The following is a 21,325-nucleotide window of genomic DNA, read 5'->3' as shown; positions in this document are numbered from 1 at the left end:
TGAATCCGTGTTCCCACATTCGCTCAGATGTACCCGATCTGCTTTATCTGAGATCTTGAATGAATTTAGGAACAAGATTTTCTTTTGTGGTCTCTTTCACTACAAGCTTACTATTATTCCCATTTCTTTAGCAGGGAGTTGGTGTTCACCCTGCATGCAGCATGGGGTCAGTGGCGGGTGGACCCAGCCCTCACCTTGAACTTGTCTGTGGTTTGCTTTGGAGCCAGCCTGGGGGGCCCAGGCCCAGGGCCTTCCACCCTGGAAGCAAACCATCACTGAACTGTTGGGACCCAGACCCAGCAAGACACAACGCGGGCCTTGCTCTGCGCGGGCCGCCAGCTGACTGACCGCCACGCGGGCCACCGGGGGCTAGTCTCCACTGAATGCCTGGGCAACCGACGTGACATGGACAGGACACTAACAGATCTGTCACGACTGCCACAAACACCAGTGGTGCAACAGTTCACGTGTTCACATCCAAGGAACAGCTGGGTGTAGAGGAAATATAACTCTCTCCTTGGGGTGGAGGCGCCACCTTCTTCCCACGTCCTCCCCTGGTCTGCCCGCCTCGTGTGTGCCTGTCCTGACCTCCGCTCTCAAGAGTGCCCGCTGTTCCGGGACAGGGCGCATCCTGGTGGCCTCAGTTTATCCTAAATGTTTCTTCAAAGGCCGTCTCCAGAGACAGTCAGGTTCTGACGTACTGGGGGTTAGGACTTCAGCAAAGGGATGAATTTTTATTCCCTAGTTAGAGACTCTAATTAAAGAACTGGGGGCCAAGACTGCTTTTGAATTTCAGTCATCCACGCCGCTCCCACTGCCCTGAAATGTGGACGCCATTCAGCCGATGACAGAGACCTTTCGTGTTCTTTCCATTTCTGCCCTAGTTCGCACTCTCTGCAGGCGGACGTGAGCTCACTTCATCTGCCACCCTCTTTTCTCTCTACTCAACATACAGTTCATGAGCTTCCATAATATTGCGTTTCCTCGCACTGTGCTTCGTGCTGGAGACCCCAGGACACCTCCTGCTGCTGAGCAGAAGGCGACATGTGAAAACATGGTCACTGCCCCACTGGCACCACGCAGCAGGCGGGGTAACGTGGCGGGGCGTTGAGAAGACTGGCAAGTCGGAGCAGGAAGATGGCAGTTAAGAAGCTTCTCAAACGATGGCTACGTGTTCACGAGGAGGAGAAATGGACAGAAACCATTCTAGAAAAGCGGAGCACAAAGTACCACCCGGTAAGGCTCAGTGTCTGGTCGTGAGCGGGTGGCAGAGAGGGCGCGACAGGAATGAGGCCGCACGGTGGGCCGGAGCCAGGCTGAGAAGTGGGACTCGGCCAGAGCGAGCCCGCCGAGTGTTTACGACAGGGATGACCTAGTAAATGGGTGTACTGTTTATTATGTGTACTGAGATATAGTCAGTGTGTAAACTGCCATATTAGAATCTGGGTTTGTGAACACTTTCTGCATACAGAGCAGTGCTGTGTGCTGCTGAGCCAGGGCCTGGCCGTTGTCTAACACTCCACCTCATCCCACACCCGCCTGTCATGGTCACCGCGAGCGAACACACCCCGGGAAACGACCGTCTCCACACCTGACACCTGTCCGGGAGACAATGATGCTGGCATACGTATGTATGTATGAAACACTTTTCCTTCATCTGGGTACTTAAAGGAAAGGGACTGCGGATTTGTTTTCAAATCAACACCTATTTGAAAACGGGGTGGGTGAAACCCTTCATCATATAGGCTGATGGAACCAGGATCCCTTTAAATGAACAGGAAGTGAAATCAACTGATCTTTCTTGTCAAACGCCAAACACTCTTTCCTGGAAAAGGTCCCGTTTGATCTGATCTTTGTGCTATTCAACAAAACAAGGCCACCATGCCCCCGCCTTACTGGAGTCTTCTCAACCTGTGTGCACGTGATGGGCATTCTCAGACTTGTAATCTGCTGCTCTCTAACGGTTTCATGTGATTAGTTTCCTCTGTAAACCATCAACAGCACAACGTTCGCGTCTCTGCGTCACCCTCGGCGCCGGGTGAACAGGAAATCATCGCGGCAAACATGGTCCACGGGGCCAAGGACTTGGTGCATCGTGAACTCTTTTCATTCTTACAATAATCTGTGAGGTAGGCACCATTGTTGTTCTTTATTTAAAGATGTGAAAACAGGCACAGAGACGCCAAGCAACCAGCTGGACGAGCCGGGACTCGCCAGGACCTGAGCTGTGCCTGGCCCTGGGGTCTGCCCTCTTGGTCCGTTCAGGTCCCTTCGTGAGGAGGCTTTCCTACGTATCTGTGTGGTTCAGTACATCATCCGAGCCCAGGGACGAGCAACAGGCCAGGCCCTCCCTCAACTGACTCAGCTGCCAGAGGGGCAGGCAGCAGAGCGCCGGGCGCTGGGGCCAGTGCCTGGCAATGCGTACCCCCGCCCGCACCCAGCTCCGGCCGTGCAGCTGCGCGAGGTCAATAGACCTGTGTGTGGTGCCGGGCAGCCAGGCCCCGACAATGACCTGCTTTCTTCTCTCCACACCAGCAGATGCATCCGCGAAAGGCTTTTGTTTTTATACGTATGGCACAGAGAGACTATGAATTGAGAAGGCTGGTCATCGTTACTTTTAAGGTTTTTCCCAAAACCATAAAGGATAAATTATAGTTAATAACAACAACAATACTAGTAATAATAATAATAACAGTACCATTTACTGGGCCCTCGATGCACGGCCGGTGCTGGGCCGAGTGCTTCACTGCACTGTCTCACTCAGCCTCCCCCACGACCCTAAGCAGCGGGGACCAGTGTCCCACTTACAGGCAGGGGAGCGAGGTTCCGGGGCCAAGGGCACGCAGCAGAGCACCCCCCACCAGGCCTTTTCTGCCCCTCCCCTCCCCTCCCCACTCAGACCCTGTCTGTTCCTCCCCACCTCCTTATAAATTAAAGTATAAATGACACCCAGTAGAATAAACTTATTTTTCTTTGTTAATTTTGCTCAGAATAAAACAGCCCTGTGGTTACGTATTTTCTTTTAGATCCTTATCCCCTAGAACATATAATACAGTGTTTACAATGAAACGGTAAGATGTCTGCCTTATAATAAAAATGTTTCAATGAGGGTACAGATAACACAAAAGCAAACAAAAAAGAACACATCTCTGTAGCACGGTGCTGGCCCCAGATCACAATGGGGACATTTCCAGCACCTGGAGGAGCCCAGTTCTCTGGGTCCACATTTACTGCCTCTCAGAAAGGCCACCAAAGTCGTGGTGAAAGTTCACATCAAAGCAAGAGCTCCTGGCGGGGGGGGGGTGGGGGGGTGGCCAGGATTCTTCCGGAGTATCAGGTGTTATTAGCAAAGCTTTCTGGGGCCGAGATGCTGCTGAGGGCAGAACAGTCATTGACCCACCTGGGTCAGCTTTAATTTGGATTTTAGCAGCTAATTCCAATGTATATTCCGCTCACCAGAAGTGATTCGCACGGCTTCCTCTGCAGAAGGACACGCATTTCCTAGAGCCAGCTGCCCACCTGGGGTCCCGCTTGGTCTGTGCTTGGAGGGGACCCAGGACACAGGAGAGGGGTCCATCCTCGGGTCCAGTCCCTCCTGCTTAAGGCTGAGCATGGAGGGGGCGGCCCCAGGGCCAGTGACAGTCACTTGGCCACTGTCACCGCTGTTGGGTTTGTACCGTAGACATAGCATAAAGCCTGTTCCCCAAACTCAAACTGCGCTGCAGCCTTTTAAACGCCTGAAAACTTTTCTGTGACTGTTAAGTAAAGTAACAGGTAGCTGAAAAGGTTTTGGATGCCCTTCACATGGGGACAAATTGAACCTTTTGATTCTATCCAATTAGTTGGATCTATCAAAGCAACTCTGTCAAATCCGGTTAGGTCCTAGAATGAAGATTCTTGGTCAGAGAGATGGGTAGGGACTCTGGGAAGTAAGGTGGCAAATATGCTTGTTGTTGCAGAATGAAAATGTCACCAGCAGGTCGGAGAGCTGCTGATGCAGAACTTAGTTGAGAGGGAGGTCCACTTCCTGTGTGTTGTTTTAATACAGCAGGATTATTTAAGGCCACTGAAATTTGAAAGGCTGCAGGAGATAAATGAAGTAATCACCCGAAGTGCTGCCGTCAGCCCTACTTGGAGTAACTCCTCGCCAGTGACCTGGTCACCACTGCAGACCCCACAGGTGGGCACTGGGCAGCCGGGAGTGGACGATATCTCTTCCCCTAAGGAAAACAAGACAGCCGAGTTTCCCTGACACTTGGAAAGGAAGACCCTGCAGTGCTCAGAGGGCTGGGGGCTGAGTCAGGACACAGAAGGTGCTCGGGGCACTTGGATCCGATGGCTGCTCACGCTCAGAAGCAAACAGTGAAGGATTCAGATTCCCTCCCCGGGCATTCCACCAACCTTAAGTGCCCTAGCAAGCGCCTTCCCCATCACTTGTGGGCCGGCTCCCCCCCCCCCCCCGCCCCTGGCTGCTCAGACGCAGCAGACCTGCATGCAGTGTGCTCCCTCCCCACCTAGTAAATGCCTCCCTTACTGTCCCCAGGGCGCCGGGATGCTCTGTTCCCGTTTCCACCCACTTCTTACAGTGAATTTAAATTGTTCCTCTCCTTTCTTTTCTCATCCAGTATGTTGCTAAGTTACGGAAGATTATTAGGAACAGGTCTGGGAGCTCATCACAATTCCAGAAACAGTTCCGTGTGTGTGTGTGTCCGTGTGTCTCTTTTCCAAGGAGCAGGAGGAAAATGCTCCTTAGACTGAAGTCAAGAAAAACCTTCAGCTTTTGGAGCAGACAACGCAGGTGCCGAGCACAGCACGGCAGGCTCTTGCGAATGGCACAAACGAATCCCTGCGCTGCAGAAATCCGCGAACACTTCATCGGTCCCCTGCCCTGCTTCACGGAAAATGACAGACAAGCACCTGAGCTCAGGACAGGACTGTTTGCCCAGTGAGGAGGGAGGGGCGGCCAGGAAAGGAGCAGTTCGAACTTTAATTCTAAAGCCACAAGCGGAGCCAGTCTAATCATCATTTGGCTGAACCCAGCTTTTCAAACCAGGAAGGGCAGACTTTCGGTCTGAAAAGGGACTCCTTTTTGACTTGACCTCCTTGCAGGACAGATCAGAAGAGAGTGAAGTTTTAATCCACTCTGATTAATGCTGCAAAATGAGCTCCCCTGACACGTGTAATATTACTCTCTGAGCAGATGATGAGGGAGGACGGGCTCTGAAGTTCAGGGAAACCGGACACAGGTCTGACCACCTGCAAGCACAGGGGGTCACTGCTGTCACCTCTAGGGCGGGTCCACACCTGCGCTGCTCACTCTGCCTCAACCCCGTGGCGTGTTGGTGACTGGCGGTCTGGGTCCCCCTCTGCCTGGGGAGACACAGCTGAGGCTGGCACCTGGGCCAGGCACCCTCCGTCAGAGGCCAGGGCTGACGTCACCCGCGTCTGTTGCTGGGCATCTGTCTCTGCCCTGGTTCCCTCGGAGCTCCTGGCAGGCTGGTGCAGCTTCCCCAGTCCTCGGATTACTCACTGGTGCCTTTCTCTCTTTGGGTTGCAAGCACCCTGAGGCTGGAGAAAGTGCCTCATTCACCTTGGCAGCCATAAAATTTCTTATTAAACAAATGAGCGTTCACCCTCGAGTGGAGGCTGTAATTCCTAGCCCACTGTAGACGCCTTGGGGAATTGCAATCATTAGACATTTAGATTTACTCCCTGAAGCCCTGAGAACAAATTGTATGAACACGCCATTCTTATAAATTGAAGAGGTCTCCAGAGAAGACAGCCTTTCCATACTGAGACTACCAAGAAGTTAAAAAAAATTTTTTATTGAGGTATAGTTGACGTACAATATTGAATAAATCTCAGGTTTTCAACATAATGATTCAGAATTTTTAAAGGCTACCGTACTAAGAAGTTTGGGGGTTTGGTGTGGCTGTATTTAGGTGGGATAATGCAATGATCTCATTTTTATTTTAGCTGAAGTTGAGCATAAACATTTCCATGGCTCTGCAAGCACCCTACTTTGCTGGGTAAACTCTGCAAAGTCTGCTCACTCATCTCAAGGTGAGTTCCCCAGCGTGACCGCCCCTCATCACAGCTAGACACGCTATTTTAACAAGACAAACCCAGCACGTTACTAATACTTTTTTTTCAAATCACACTGAGCTCAGCACCACTGAGTCCCGCCTCTGGCGAGGGAGCTGTGGGGTGAGAACTCAGTCAGCCCTCCTGCATCCCGGAGTCCTCACTGGCCACTGGCTGGGGGCATCACACAGGTCATTTCTAGAGGCCGAGCGTGCAGACCTGGAGTCACGCGGGGTTAGAATCTCTGTGCCACCACTTACTAGAAGTGTTTCTTTAAGCAAATTACTGAAGCACTGGTCTCTCTCTCCTCGTCGGTGAAATACAATAATAATGGCACTGACTTCAGGCTGCCCCTGTGAGGGGTAAATGAGCCAACACATGACGTCCTTACAGCGGCACTGGGCGCGGAGTGAACACGGAAAACATTGCAGCTAGTGCCGTCCTCCCCGTCTTGAGCATGAGAAAACGGGGGCTGAGCAAATTCGATCAATTTGTTTGAGGTCCCACAGCTAATAAGTGGCCGAGTAAGAGCTCAGAATGGGTGTGTCCAGCTCTGAAGTCTGTCCTCTCGGACCCTGCTGGGTCGAGGTGCTGGGTGGCACCGAGCCTCTGAGCGGGGGGTCTCTGGTGTTTGCAGACGAGCTTGCTTGTGGGGACAGCTGTTGGGGAGAGTGGATCAAGCAGGGGTTCAGGTGGGCAAGCAGCTGGTTTCCGTTCCAGCCACGGGGCCCAGACAGAGTCTAAGTCCTGGGGACCAAGTAACATACCAGGAAACTCCATGAAGCTATCAGTGGCTGGGCCCCGGGTGCAGAGTTAGCAGGGGACGAGCAGGATGGTCGGGGATACTGGCCAGGCCTCAGAGGTCCTGGGATGGAGCCTGCGGTGGGACTGGGCAGTGGGAGGGAGGGATGTGGGATCAGCTCAGGGATCCGAGAGGGGGAGCCCCGGACCAGACGCCACAGCAGTGGAGGGGGTCCGCCCTGAGGCTTCAAGCCCAGGGTGAGTGGGGCTGAGGGGTGGTCAACCAGCAGCCCGAGGGAGGTGATTGTGACCCCCGCCCCCCAGTGGATCTGGGCCCTGCATTTTCCTGGAGCAACAGTAACAATTCTGCAGTGCAACGCATCCCAGGTCCCCCAGTGCAAATCCAGCTCCCATATTCCATTCTTTCTTTTCTGTAAGAACATGTTGACTCGTCAAATCAAGGATCTCAATTTTGGGTTCAGAAAATACGGCCCCGGGAACTCTGGTTCAGCTCTGCTGTAAATTAAACCAGCTCTTGTGGACTGGAACTGGGATTCTAATTCCTATTTCTGTTTCCTGTGGGGAAATGCGTTTCAACTTCCAAAGGACTTTGGGAACGGAACCCATTCATAGCAGGGCAGTGCCTACCCAGTGGAAAAATCCATTTGCTGTTATTAAGTTCGACTGTAATGACCTTGTGCTCTTCCTCGACATTATGTCATTTTCTCTTTATCCACAAGGGATGGAATTTTAGCAAAAAACAGTAATAGTGGAACCTGTGGCTTGACAAGGAACCCAGGGTCCCCTCAACAACGTGGGAATTAAAGGGAAGGGAGATGGCCATCTTCTAGATGAAAGCTAGTCGTTCTTACAGACATCGCGAGGTTAGTGGGGGTCACCGGCCACATTGCCCTGCAGGCCGGCCCGTCCAGAAGCACGAGCCAGGTCTTGTTGGCATGTCAGGAGGACTGCACTTGAGCTCTGTTCTCAGCCTGCCTTCTCCTGGGCGTGTGCCTTCCTTTCTAGGGGGTACGCAACTTCCTTTGGATTAAGCGTGACACCCAGATTTTCTGTCTTCTCGTGAGCAGAACCCTTCCGCTGTCCCCGCCGCCATCCCCGCCACCATCCCACCAAGTTCCCGGTGCCCTTAGTTCTTGCATTTTACACTCAGTACTGCATCGCCTGAAACTGCGGGTAACCGGAGCCACAAGATCCCAAGTGGCCTGAGGTTTGAACGTCCCAGGTTCTGTTGGGCTGTTTCTCTTTTCCATTAACAAAGATCTTTGTTTGACTTTTCGCACAAATCATATCGAAACAAGAATAAAGACACAGAACAGCACGAGACCTGTTCACGTGGCTCTCCTCTGGGCCCCCCGCGCCCCCCGCCCTCGCCCCCCTGCAGGCCGGGCTCTGCGTCCTCCTCCACCCACCGCCCAGCACGGAGACCGGTCACTGTCCTCCCAGGGCAGCTCTGCCCACAGTTTACAGTCAGCATGGGCGTCACAGTCCCCTCCACTCCGACGAGGAAAAGCAGTTAGGTGACTCCCAGGGAAGCAGGCAAATGGGGAGCTGTGCTCTCTGCCAGCCCCTTAAGGACGCAGGCTAGACGGTTTCCCTCCGGGCACGAGGCAACATGGATTTTGACTGGACATCGGGGTTCGGAGCCCTGATTTCCAAGCAGAAGTGCTAACCCCCGGCCCGCTGGGACGCCGACTCCGCACCTCACCGCGGCGTCAGTGAGCCCCGCGCGGGTGGCAGCTCGGAGCTGGCTGAAGCACGGGGAACGCCTCGCTTCTGTTCTTTCGCACGAGGCTCTCAGAACCTTCCAGTCTACAAACGCGCATGGGTGGTGCTTCTTATTGTAATGAATTCCAAGGTAAACACTGTCTCTGTTTCACAGACGGAAAACGTGTGTGTGAGACAGAAAAAGAAGAAGGCCAGCTTCGTCGGGGCAGCTCAGGCTCAGAGAGCCTGGCGGGAACGGAGGGCCTTCTAGCAAACGGAGTGTCTCCAGCACAGTATTTCCTAGCTGTAGGGGTTTTTCTATTCTAGCCTGTTTGGGGTCCTAATTTTTCTACAGAAATTCTTTCCTCGTCTACAGGGAGAGAAAGTCCATGAAGGGAGAAGGGAAGGTGGGCGATGAGTGTGAGGACCTCGCCGCCCTCCCCACCCAGAAGCGCCACCGGGAGAGCGGGGCCGGCAGCCGGGCACAGCGCCTCCTGCCGGGGGCCTCCTGCCCTCCTGAGCTAGGCGGCCAGGTGAGAAGCTTCCACTCATTTTAGCTACAGCCGAAATCACAGACCATCTTCAAGTTTCTTTGAACTAAATACTTAACTTTTACAAGGCTTGATGGCAACTTTGTCACAACTTTCCCGAGTCTATAACGCGGAACCAAGGCAGCGTCACAGCCAGCCCAAGCAGCAGACGCGGCGTGCAGGGGTCGGGGAGCAGGCGGTCGCGAGGGGCAGGAGGACGTGTTAGCAGTTGTTCTTAACGCCTGAGTTTATGTGAGCTCAATTTAAAACTGAAAGGACAAACATGTATTAATAAAGGGGGAATCTTTCCACTGGGCCAATTTAAAATTGAGGTTAAATCTTTCCATTGAGCCAATTTAAACTCAGTTTTAAATTGGCCCAGTGGAAAGATTTCCCCTTTAATAACACGTTTTTTCCCCCTTTATTAACATATCTTCCCTTCAATGATATTGCTGCAGGACTCTGAGTTGCCAGGCTTACCCATGTGTGCGTCCACTCACGGTTCTCTGTTTCCTGCCTGTGTACCTGCAACGCGCTAGGCGGGGTTCCGGCACCGGTGTAAACAGTAGGAAACCAGCACAGGCGTCTGCTTTCCCGGAGCTGACGTTTCAGCAGGAGACTGGTGGCGAATGAAAGGCAAAGGAATCCTGGAAAGGCAGAGAGAGAGTGAAGACGGCTCTGCAGGGACTTAATACAGGCAGGGTGACGCGTAAGTGCGTGCTCAGGAAAGGGCTTCGGGAGGAAAGACACTGAGACTGATGTGCCTCTGGCAAGAAGGAACCAGCTATCAGAGGTCAGAGGGACGCATTCCCAGCCCAGGAACAGCACATAGAGCAATGGCACCGGGATGCTCTGAGGAAGGACCAGGCCCAGAGGTAGCGCATTCAGACGCAGTGGACGGGAGTGTCTCGACTCAGCCAGACCAGGGCATCTGAACCCTGGCTATAGTGCCAGGTTCAAGCAGCCAGGCCCGAGTTCCCTAACACTACCTCATCCATCATCTTTCAAGGGATCGGTTGAGTTGATCCAGCATGAAGATTCTAAAGACTGTCTCAATTCAGAATTCTGAAAATGGGTACTTAAAAAGAGACAGGGGTTTTAGCAATGATGTGGGGGCTTTTTAAAAATAAATTTGCATCAGTAACTCTAGATGTTTTATTTTTCTAGGGTGAGTTACAAACCACTTCTTTGCGATTCTAAGAAAACGCTTACCCTGTGACAAAGAAGAACTTTTCTTCCTCACGTATTTGTGTGTTCAATTGTATAGTTCTCCGGTTCACTCTTACTTAATACCCTTGACTGGATCTGTGCACTTCTTTTGTTTTCTATAAAAAATGAGAAAAGGGCATATGAATTGAACTATTAACATAGCAGGCGCATGTTACATATCTAACAGCAATAACACGCTGTAACCAGCTGCAAGTCCTCAGTTCGCTAGGTCCTCCAGCTACTCGCGCGCCCGGGACAGCTGTCACATGGTGCACACAGAGAAAACTTCCCTCGCTCAAAAATTCTTCAAAGGTTTGTGATGTTGAAACTTTTGCCAACATAAAAACAGAGCTAAGGGTCTTCCAGAAAGATAGCAAAGTGGGTGACAATGCCAAGAGCCTCCTTGCTCATGCTGTTACGTGTGGGACAACAGAAAATTGAACCAGTGGGAGTTAAATCTGACCCTGCACGGTGCAGGGCGGGTCTGCTGGGACGCACGGTGCAGAGATCACAGGAATAAACTCCGGATCCTGGAGTCAGACCAAGGGGCCTGTTTCCCTGGTTCCACCTGAGAGGTGACTGAGCACAGAGAGCAAGGTACTTCCTCTCTGGGCCTCAGCCTCCTCATCTGTAAGCCTGGGGTAATCAGCCCTGCAAGGACTGAACACGGCAACGCAGGTGAAGGCTGGCAGCCCCGCCCCGCCCAGGAGTGCTGGCGGCCTTACTCTTCTTCCACTTTGGTTGTATCCACTGGAGCTCACCGAGCAGGCTGAGCTCCAGCCAGCTTCTGCATCGCTCCTGACAACGTGTGGCTTCCTGCCCTTCGGTCTTGCCGCCCTCCATTCCGATGGGTCTAGAATGAGTTCTGGACTCCCAGGAGTCTCCTAAGACGCAGAATTCCCTTCTGTAGGAAGGGTACCGCCGTGTTCAAGCAGTTTACGGCAGAGCTCAGGCATTCGTTTTCTGAGCACCTCTAGTTTTCCTAATTGTGCTCAAGCCCTTCCTTGGACTATAAGTGTGGTGTTGTGGCTTTCCAGAGAAACAGAATCAACAGAATACATGTATACATATATGTGTATGTACACACACACACACACACACACACACAGATGTAAAGAGGACATATGAAGAAAGCAGCTCATGCATTCACGGAGGCCAGCAAGTCCCCAGAGCCGCAGGGCGAGCTGGCACACTGCAGGCTCAGGAGGGATGGTGGTTTCATTCCAGTCCAAGTCCGAAGGCCTCAGACTGCGGGGAGGCCGGGTTGTAATTCCAGTTTGAAGGCTGGCAAGGTTGAGACTCAGGAAGAGCTGATGTTTCAGTTTGAGTCCAAAGGCAGAAAACAAGCTGATGTCTCAATTCGATGGCTGCCAGGCGGGAAGAACTCCCCCTCTTACTCCAGGGAAGCACGGCCTTTTTGTTCTAGTCAGCCTTCAACTGATTGGTCGAGGCCCACCCATATCAGGAACTGCAATCTGCTTTGTTCTGTCTACTGATTTAAATATTAATCTCATTCTGAAAAACCCTCCAAATGTAGCTTGCTGGTTATTCCCCGGGATCCTCCTACTTTAAGACTCACTGGGATAGAGCTAATTTTGCTAAACTTGACATGTATCTGTCCAAGATTATTGAATATGCATGTGGTAGGTCTCTCTAAATCCCTCCGTATGATCTTCCCTCCTCTCCTGGCTCAATGAACCAGGGCCTCCCGCCCTGGGGCTGAAGTAGGGTGTGGGGGGAACCAGCCTGTCCCACCCAGGAAGGAGCCTAGGAGGGATGTGTCACGTCCTTGAAGTGATGACTCTCTGTGGGGTTTTACATCCTCCCCCACGGCTGCCCCGAGCACAGGGCACCCATTACTCAGAGGGACCCAGCACAGGCAAGGCTATGCAGAAGCCCCTGGCAGACCCCAGGCACAGAGGGAGGCCCGGGCCTCCCATTTCATTTCTAAAGCCGTCCACATCATGAGTGTATGCACAACCCATGATCTCACTCCCTTTGTCAGCTTGTTCATGTTTGGAGAATCCCTGTAAATTCCTGCATCGTGGCACACAAGAATCCGTTCCTGAACGTGTTTCAAACAGCCATCAAGAAAATGAAGGGACTGTTTTGGTATCTCTTACAATTCTTGCCTGAGTCTGGGTGGCTGGGTCACCAGCCCCTAAATACGACAAACATGACACCAAAGCACATCTGCGGGGCTCACGAGCAACCGGGAGGACAAAGCTGGCAGAGGCCGTGACAACAGGAGGCGGTCCCCAGCCTCTGGGGACATCAGCCCCGCAGGTGTGGGATCCTGGGACATCTAGTGGCTGGGGAGAGAGGTACCGACCTGCACTCCCCACCCCACAGCAAGACGGGTCCAGAAGGGGCTCAGGCAGCGAGCCCGCTGACCCTCCTCATTTCTGGGCAAGAAAGCTGAGGTCCAGGGTGAGAACTGCCCAGTCTCACAGCTCCAAGGGGTGGTGTTGGCACTTACACCCTCCACAGATCATTTCTAGCCAAACAGTAACACACGGGAGCTCCAATCAAATCGCCCATCAACTCTGAGTGTTGAGAGAGAGTTTTGGTGGCTCAGGGTTCGCTAGGTATTTGCATCTAAATCCAGTGATTTTTCCAAACTCTGTCCTTCATCTTCTATCGATCATGGCACTGCCTTACGAAAAGGAAAAAAAAAAAAAGTTACAACCCACACCCTAGCCCAGAAGAAAAACAGGTCGAAACAGGCTTGGAGGAAAATGTGTCTGATGGTCCACGCGAACTTAACTCACACAAGACCTTTTCTGCATTTCATGATAACACAAGTCAAGCAAACAGAACAGTCTTGCCCCTCAAACACTTGATGTTTTATATCTAAAATAGAAATGTCATGGAGGTGAAGACCCTTGATGCTGCAGGTGCAGAGAGGTCTCATAAAGACGAGACACTAAAGGAGACTCGCTATTTTTTAGCCTAAAGAGCCAGAATGGAGACAGAAAATTCAAAAGAATCAGGAATCAGAGATGTCACGCCAAGTAGAAGGGGGAAAAAAAAATCAAAAGCCAAGGTTCTTAGTCCCAAAATATCCCTACAGGAAGCTCAATGGAACAATTTCCGTGGAAAACAGGAGACACATCTTATAAATAAACAGCTGGTAGGGCTGTGAGTGAGACAAGGAACCCCGGGGGGGGGGGACTCCCGGGCGGACTCTGGGTGCCCACCCCACCTCCCAGGCACAGTGGCGGGGTCCAAGGCCAAGGCACTGAATATTTATGTTCTTCTTATAGAATGTGTCTTTTATGGAGAAATTAGTCCCATTACTGTGTCCAAAGAGTTCCTTAAAGTAAGACCCTTTAAGACACCCCCCTCTCCCCTGGTCATCAGCCTGGTGTCCATGGGGACCAGGCTGAGCTGGAAGCGGGGGGTTGGGCAGAGACTGCTCTGCTGGAGAGTCCAGGCAACCCGCCCGGAAACCTTAGTTCTCATATAATGGGTTAAAAATTAAAATTAAAAAAAATGTATATATACTGTATCAATAGGAAGGAACCTACACATGGGTGCTGGTCTACTCTGACTTTAAATATGTGATCACTCCTTAATGACAACCAAGAAACAAAACCACCAAGGTCAAGTTCTGCCACTGAGCCCCCAAGGGGCTTCGAAATCAGGCTGTACCTCCTCCCCCGACCCCAGCATCCCGCACTGGGAGTCCCCCGTCCCGCACTGGAGTCCCCCCGTCCCACACTGGGAGTCCCCCCGTCCCGCACTGGAAGTCCTCCATCCTGCACTGGGAGTCCCCCCATCCCGCACTGGGAGTCCCCCGTCCCGCACTGGGAGTCCCCCCGTCCCGCACTGGGAGTCCCCCATCCTACACTGGGAGTCCCTGGTCATGCACTGGGAATCGCATGGAGAGCAGAGACCCGAGGGCTCTGGGCGCCCAGCATTAGCAGCTCATTGTGACAAAGCCAAGCTCCGACTACAGCCGCTGGGGCCCCTCACGACCAGGCAGGTTTCCATCTGTACAAGAGGATTAACGTGGGGAGAGAACAAGGCATGGGGGGCTGAGAGGTGACAGCAGGACTAGACTGTGGGTGAGGAGTGAGAACAGGCACCTGGGACCCCCGGGCCCCCTCAGCCCTCTTCACAGTCCTCCTCTGGCCCTGGAGGAACCAGCAGGCTCTTTCTTGCCCCCGATTTTGACGGCACTGCCGCCTCTGCCTTCAGTCCTTGCCCTCCTCTCACCGCCTGCCCTGGAAACTGCCCACTTTTCTCAAGATTCACTAGAAGGTTCTCCTCCTCCCAGAGCCTCTTCCTCTCCTCCCCTCGTCCCCAGAGCACCCTGGACAGGGGCCATTCTCCCCGCGGGGCTCCATGCACTTGGCCAGTGGGTACCACACTGATTCATTCATGCCTTCCTTCCACTGTCCGTCCCCCGGAGATTAACCTCCCCGACCTTCTGTCTTGCACGTGTGTGTACCCCAGGGCCCCCGGGGTGCCACGTCTGGGCGTCCTCCAGGAGCCCCCGCCGCCGTGAGCCTGAGCCAGTTGCGCCTGGTGAGGCTGGTCAGCGCCTGCACAGGTGAGTCACAGGTGTGGCTGGGAGGGGACAGCCCTGAGACCTTCCATAGGGGGTGTCTGATGCCACAGGACAGGCTGCACATGGGCACTCAGGGTGTGGAGGACCCTGTCAGAGGGGCTATTGGCAAAGCGGGCTGGCGGGGGTTGGGGGCTGGGCAGGAACAGCGAGGATGGAAAACATCCAGCTTCTGAGAAAGTTTCATCTCCCAGGACAAAGTCATCCACCTGAGATGCCAAACGAAGATGAGCGATTTTGACGTCCGTGCAAACAGCCTGTCCGCCCAACTGGAAACTGCATCTGCCAGGCACGCCATTGTGACAGGTCCCAGGGACCCTGCAACAAGGTACGTGCAGGTGAGGAGAGAGGAAAGGCAGCTGCTGAGGAGGTGAGCACCGAAGTGTCCCCCCTGGGTCAGAGACTCTCCCTTCCACACCCAGGAAACCAGAGACGAGGAGAGGTTTCCCACGGCTACCCAGCTGGTCACGGGCAGACCCGGGTCTAGGATGCGGCTTAACCCGCAGGACACTCACCTGGAAGATCATGATGGGGGAAAAAGTCCCCTCAAGCACACAACTTAGATGTCTTAGATCAAAAGTTAGTAAGCAGGGCGTCCCCTGGCAGGAGGTGTCCCCTTAGACAACGTGCCTGCATCGTACAGAGCAGAGCGGCCACGCGTGGGCAGCACACAGCAGCCTGCCCAGAGGGCCTGCGGGGTGGGCACAGCCCCCAGCCTGCAGACAGCGGTCCCCCACATCATGCGGCATCTTGAGTTTGAAGCCGGACAGAGGCAGGTTTCACGTAACGTTAGGAACGGACATCACCATCCCTGCATTGAAACTTCTGGCTGAGACCCAGCACAGAAGGTGACTTCCCATTGTGGGTCCCAGGTGCTGCCCTGGCTGGAAACTGTCCCAGGTTCCCCTTCTTCCTTTCCCGGACATTGCGCGACTCAGGGAGAGCGGACCCCGGGCGATGGTGCCCGGTCGGAGCCAGTCTCTGGCCCTACAAGACATAAGGCCCTCTGACTGTTCGTCTCTTGGTTTTGTTTTGTCTCAGTGCTCTCCTCGCACAACAGGGATGTGGTTTTCTTGGGAGGACTGGTCTAGCAGGTAAATTGGGCTCTGGGAAGCTGACCAGTCGGCATTATCAGATTTCAAGGAACCAGAGTGCACTGAAGATTTTCATCTCCTGTTCCCAACTAAGCTCGACCTTTTCTGTTCCCTAACATCTACCACGTACAAGGCACCTTACAATTCCTCATAAAATTGTGGTGACTAGCCATCCGATGACATCCACAGACGGTCCAGAAAGACTCGGAGAGCGTCTGCAAACAAAAATAATCAGCCTCACCTCTTCTCGGCCCACGAGGCCCCTGCAGGTGTCTGCATCTGCTCCACGGTAAAGGTGGTCTAGGAACCTTCAGAATGTCTGCACACGTGCTGGAAGGGCCTCTGGGATACACAGACCCTCCACGCTCCCTTGAAAAGCGCGCGCATTCTGTGTCGCCAGCGGCAGGCGCAGGTAGAAGTCGTGACGCTGCTGGCCGCCCGGTAGAGCGCGCGGTGGCCGCTTCCCTGTCCTGGGGGCTGTTACTTCTGCTGCTCCTACTGCTGCTTTACAGCAAAGACAGCGAAATCACCAGAGAAGCGACATGTTTGCTTTTAGGCCCCGCGTCTTGTCCAGGGTTAGGATTCAGACACCTCGCAGCCGGCGAAGTCCTCTGGGTCCCGGAGAGCAGTGAGCTGGAGTCTAGGTGGTAAGTGTGACCTGGGCTTCTGCGCCTAGTCCCTTGCCTGCTGGGGGCCGTGTGCAGAGGCCCCGCACCTAACCTCTCGTGGTGCCGTCGGCGGGTGGGGGGAGCCCACACAACAGCAGCACAGCTCGTGGTTCCAAGGTTGAGAAACGGTTAAAGTGTGTCATTCTCCTGACAACCTTGGTCCGGAGGGTGACCTCATTTGTTCCGCTCAGTGTCCTTTACAATTTTGTCAGGAAGGGCCTTCATTAGAAAACATCAATGTGTGATGAGTCAGCACAGAATTACAAAAATGTGACCTTTCACTGGGAGTTGTGCCCGTTCGACGTTCTGTCCTCCGCCTCCAGCCCCAGCCTGTAAACAAAATTCCCCCGTTTAAAGTTAGACATAAACCCTGGGGACAAACTCACGGAGGACTTCATCCCCCAGAAAAGCCTGCTCTTCTCCTCAAAGCTGACAGTCACCGATTCCAGCCTGGAGACCAAGACTCTGCGTGTGTGTGTGTGTAACATACGTGTGCACGTGTAAAAGTGTGCTCACATACATGTACGTAACCATCAATCAAGGTCCAGAATCTGGGAGATGGGACATTCTCTCTTCTTTGAGTCGACAAGAGGCGGCCAAAAACTCCTGAATCTCTCAACACCCAGGGGCCCTTTTTAATAATTCTTATTCTTAATTGAAGTGTAGTCGATTTACAGTGTTAGTTTTAGGTGTACAGTAAAGCGGTTCAGTTATACATGTACAGACATATATACATGTATTTTCAGTTCTTTTCCATTACAGCACATTACAAGAAACTGAATACAGTTCCCTGTGCTCTACAGGAGGTCCCTGTTGTTTCTCTATTTTAGATACAGTAGTGTGTGTCTATTAATCCCAAACTCCTAATTTATCCCTCCCTCTCCTCTTTCTACCCTGGTAAGCACAGTTTATTTTCTATGTCCTTGAGTCTATTTCTAGTTTGTAAATAAAATTTGTATCTTTTTTTAGATTCCACATATAAGTGATACCATATGATATTTGAATTTCTCTGACTCACTTCACTCAGTATGATGATCTCCAGGTCCATCCATGTTGCTGCAAATGGCATTGGTTTATTCCTTTTAATGGCTGAGTAGTATTCCATTGTGTAAATATACCACATCTTCTTTATCCAGTCATCTGTTGATGGACATTTAGGTGGCTTCCATGTCTTGGCTATTGTAAACAGTGCTGCTATGAACATTGGGGTGCATGTGTCTTTTTGAATTATATTTTTCTCTGAATATATGCCCAGGAGCGGGATTGCTGGATCATGTGGTAAATCTATTTTCAGCTTTTTAAGGAACCTCCAAAGTGTTCTCCACAGTGGCTGCACCAAACTACATTCCCACCAGCGGTGTAGGAGGGCTCCCTTTTCTCCATACCCTCTCTAGCATTTATTATTTGTAGACTTTTTAATGATGGTGCCCTGTTTGATTTATAAGAAGCCAACATTATTTGAAAGTTGCTTAGGCACCAGATCTTAAAAATCCTCATCACAAGAAAAAAAAATATGTAGCTGTATGACTTCACAGTCAGTTGACTAAACTGGTGATGACTGTTTCACAATTTATCAGATGATGATGTCGTACACCTTAAACGTAAATGTTACATGCCAGTGATATCTCAGTAAAGCTGGAAGGGAAACAAAGCTCACATTTCATCACCTGAGCTCTGCGGATGTGCACGGAGGAAGGGAAGGACCCTGGCCACACCGCCGGTGAGCACTTAGGTTTAGCGAGCTCGTACGTTCCACTCAGCGGGGCCACGACTGGCATCGCTAACCAACATCCACGGGCACAGGCTTCATTATCAACTCAGGCCAGCTTAAAACACATTCACACGTATTTTCATACATTTGCACCAGCCCAGCAACTCTCAAATTGTTGTTAATGCTTCGAACTTGAATGAAAGACACTCCGAGAACCAGTTTTTAATGTACGTTCCCAGTCTTGTTTCTCTAAGTGCGGCTCTTGGAGCCTCTGTGTGGAAATCAACCTGGAGGGCCTGGTCAAATGCAGGTTCCTGGGCTCTGCCACTGGCCACCTGGGGCAGCCACTCTGGTTGACACGTAGGAATTTCTATGTTGATCAAGCCACTGGGACCAGATCCACGCACAAGGCGCTCTGAGCAGGTCTGCCCCTAGAGTTAATTCAGGGAGGCTCGCGTGCTGATGGTCAGGACACCTGATGACGACTTCTGTGCGCCTGCGCTGCGACATGGTGAGTCCGGGCGCACGTGGGTGTGAGCGGTCCTGCCTCTGAGCTCAGTGATCGGAGGGGAGAAGGGTCAGTGGTTTCGTCTGGAAGCCTCTTGTAGTTCGCAAAAGGAGGTCTTTAAACACGCAGCTTTTAAGAATGTGTCCTGGCACCTCACCCCTGCCCTTCCATTGTGCTTTTTAATTTGGGGTTACTTTTCCCTTTTCCCTTTAGTTCGCATTTAACATCCCCACGGGGGGGGGGGGGGTGCACCAGAGGTGATTGGAAGGATGCTTTCTTGGGGCAAATCCTAACCCTAACCTAGCATTAACAGTCGTCAAAACCAAGTTTTAGCAGAGAAGACACCGGACCAGAGCCAACTACAGAATCCACCCCTACCCCTGTCCCACCCCATCACAGGCATGTTTGGGAGAACAAATGGCAACTTACTAGTGGCAAAGAAGGACTGTGTGACTGATGGCCCCCTCGAGGGGACAGAGCAGTGAGAGACAGGAGGAAGGACCACCACAAACAAAAGCCAAGATTTCCTGCTGAGAATAAATAAGAAACGTTGCCTCTGCAGACACACACGACTGTGTATAAAATAGATAAACAACAAGGCCCTACTGTAGAGCACAGGGAACTGTATTCAGTACCTTGTAGTGACCTATAATGGAAAAGAATCTGAAAACAAATATATGCATGTACACGCATGACTGAAACGTGATGCTGTGCACCAGAAACCGACGCAACATTGTAAACTGCCTGTACTTCAATAAAAAAATAAAATAGAACAGATAAACAACACGGCTGACTGCAGAGCACAGGGAATATATTCAATAGCTTGTAATAACCTGTAACGAAAAAGAATAAATACGTGTACAACTGAATCATTGTGCTGGACACCAGAAACCAACACAACATTGTAAATCAACTATACCCCAATTAAAATAAAGAAGATAGAACAGGAAACAAGAGAAAAGGAAACAGTTGCCTGTGGTGAAATGATAACAAAAGGGAACCTAAGTCGAAGCGCCTGTCGAGTTTTAAAATTCAGATCTGCAAGCTGAACTGTCTAAAGCCTCTCTGTCTTTTCAGATCACAAACGTGTAAGTTGTGAATCGGTTTCCAAGACTGATGACACCATCGAGTTCCTGCCGACGGTTCCTGCTCCCACCCGGCTCCCCTCCTCCAGGAAGGTCTGTGAGGTGCTGACGAGGCCGTGGGGAGTGAGGAGGGCCTGGGGGAGAGAGGGCGTGCAGCCCAGCCCGGCCACAGCTGGCGCAAAAGGCAGAACTTAAAGTGGAACAATCAAGAGCCTGTTTTCCGAGCCCCGGCGACATCACCCACTGGGAACTTTTTATTCATCCTCTGCCTGGGACAGAGAAAGAGAGGGTCACTAATTACAGAGGAGGCAGATCAGGGAGCAATCCGGAGACCTGCCCTCTCCTTGTTGGTGATGGTGTAAACAATAACCTTATTTATTGTCTCCGGTAAAGGCTGCCTGAGAACTGGAGTGGTGATAACAAAATCGCCCCTGTTTCCCTGCCTCTGTCACTGGGCTGTCACCTGGGCTGGGAGGAGCTGGCTCTTTGGGTCTGTAGGCTCGTGAACACAGCCAAGATGGGGATGACATGCTGTAGGCGAAGTGCACAGACACGAAAGGCCCGCCCAATTACTTCAGTGTTGTGCTTTTTTATTATAACTGGGATTTCCTCGGTCCCGGGGAGCCACAAATTAGGTTGGCAAACTCTGGTGGCCCGTGGGCCGCATGCAGCCCCTGCCTGCTTTTGTAAATAGAGCTGTGCTTAGACACAGCCATGCCTACTATTTACCTCTGGCTCTCTTCTCTGGCTGTGTTCCTGGAAGATTGAGTCGTTCGAGCAGTTGCAACGGAGACAAAACGACCTGCAAAAAGCTTAAAGTGCTTCTTACTGCTCTTTACAGCAAAGGCCTGCTGCCCTCCGAGCCTGCTTCTCAGCAGTAAGGAGGTGCCTTGCTAAACACTGCAGCCATCTGTCCTGCTCCCTGGAACTAAGCACGTGTTTGTGTGGGATGGGACAGAGTCAAGGGGCAAACTAGGGCTTCTCTTCCAAACACAGACCCCCCTGGAATGTCAGAGGTGACTAGATGACTGGAATTCCAGTGTAAACACATGACTGAGAAAGCAGTGCCTACCGGCACGATCAAGGAAGGACTCGCTTCCACGGTGGGGGGTTCTGAAGGGTGGTGCGGTCTGTGTGACCCTTCCTGACCACATTCTCGCAGATTTGGGTTTAACGTCCCCCAAAGACCAGAGTAGTTCCTGTTGAGAATCTAGCTTAGTTGTTAGTAACCTTTTTATGGGGGAAAGAGAGGGTCACACTTCTGAGAAATGACACACACACAGACATTTACAATGTTATTTATAATTTTGGGGGGGCTCTTGGACCCCCAGAAGCTAATCCACAAGCCCTGGGCTAAGAAATGCAATCAATTTTTTTGCTAGTTGTGGAAAGAACAA

General features: G+C 52.0%; 1 protein-coding gene across 4 annotated transcripts in view; it reads right to left on the bottom strand.

Annotated features, from left to right (window-relative positions):
* The window catches only part of SPATA13 (spermatogenesis associated 13), a 225,457-nt gene that overhangs the window by 127,316 nt on the left and 76,816 nt on the right, over window positions 1-21,325 (bottom strand). For 3 of the 4 annotated variants that reach the window (XM_064493261.1, XM_064493263.1, XM_064493262.1), the window contains exons 2-3: window positions 10,293-10,405; window positions 9,581-9,727 (exon numbers count right to left, since the gene is read on the bottom strand). The gene's annotated coding sequence lies outside the window, so the exon portion shown is untranslated. Of the gene's footprint in view, window positions 1-9,560; window positions 9,728-10,292; window positions 10,406-21,325 lie in introns of those variants that run through there. The other variant, XM_064493264.1, reaches the window with a different exon arrangement.

Source organism: Camelus dromedarius, chromosome 13, assembly GCF_036321535.1.
Source record: "Camelus dromedarius isolate mCamDro1 chromosome 13, mCamDro1.pat, whole genome shotgun sequence".
Classification (NCBI taxonomy): domain Eukaryota; kingdom Metazoa; phylum Chordata; class Mammalia; order Artiodactyla; family Camelidae; genus Camelus; species Camelus dromedarius.
This window is presented reverse-complemented; position numbering and strand designations above follow the sequence as displayed.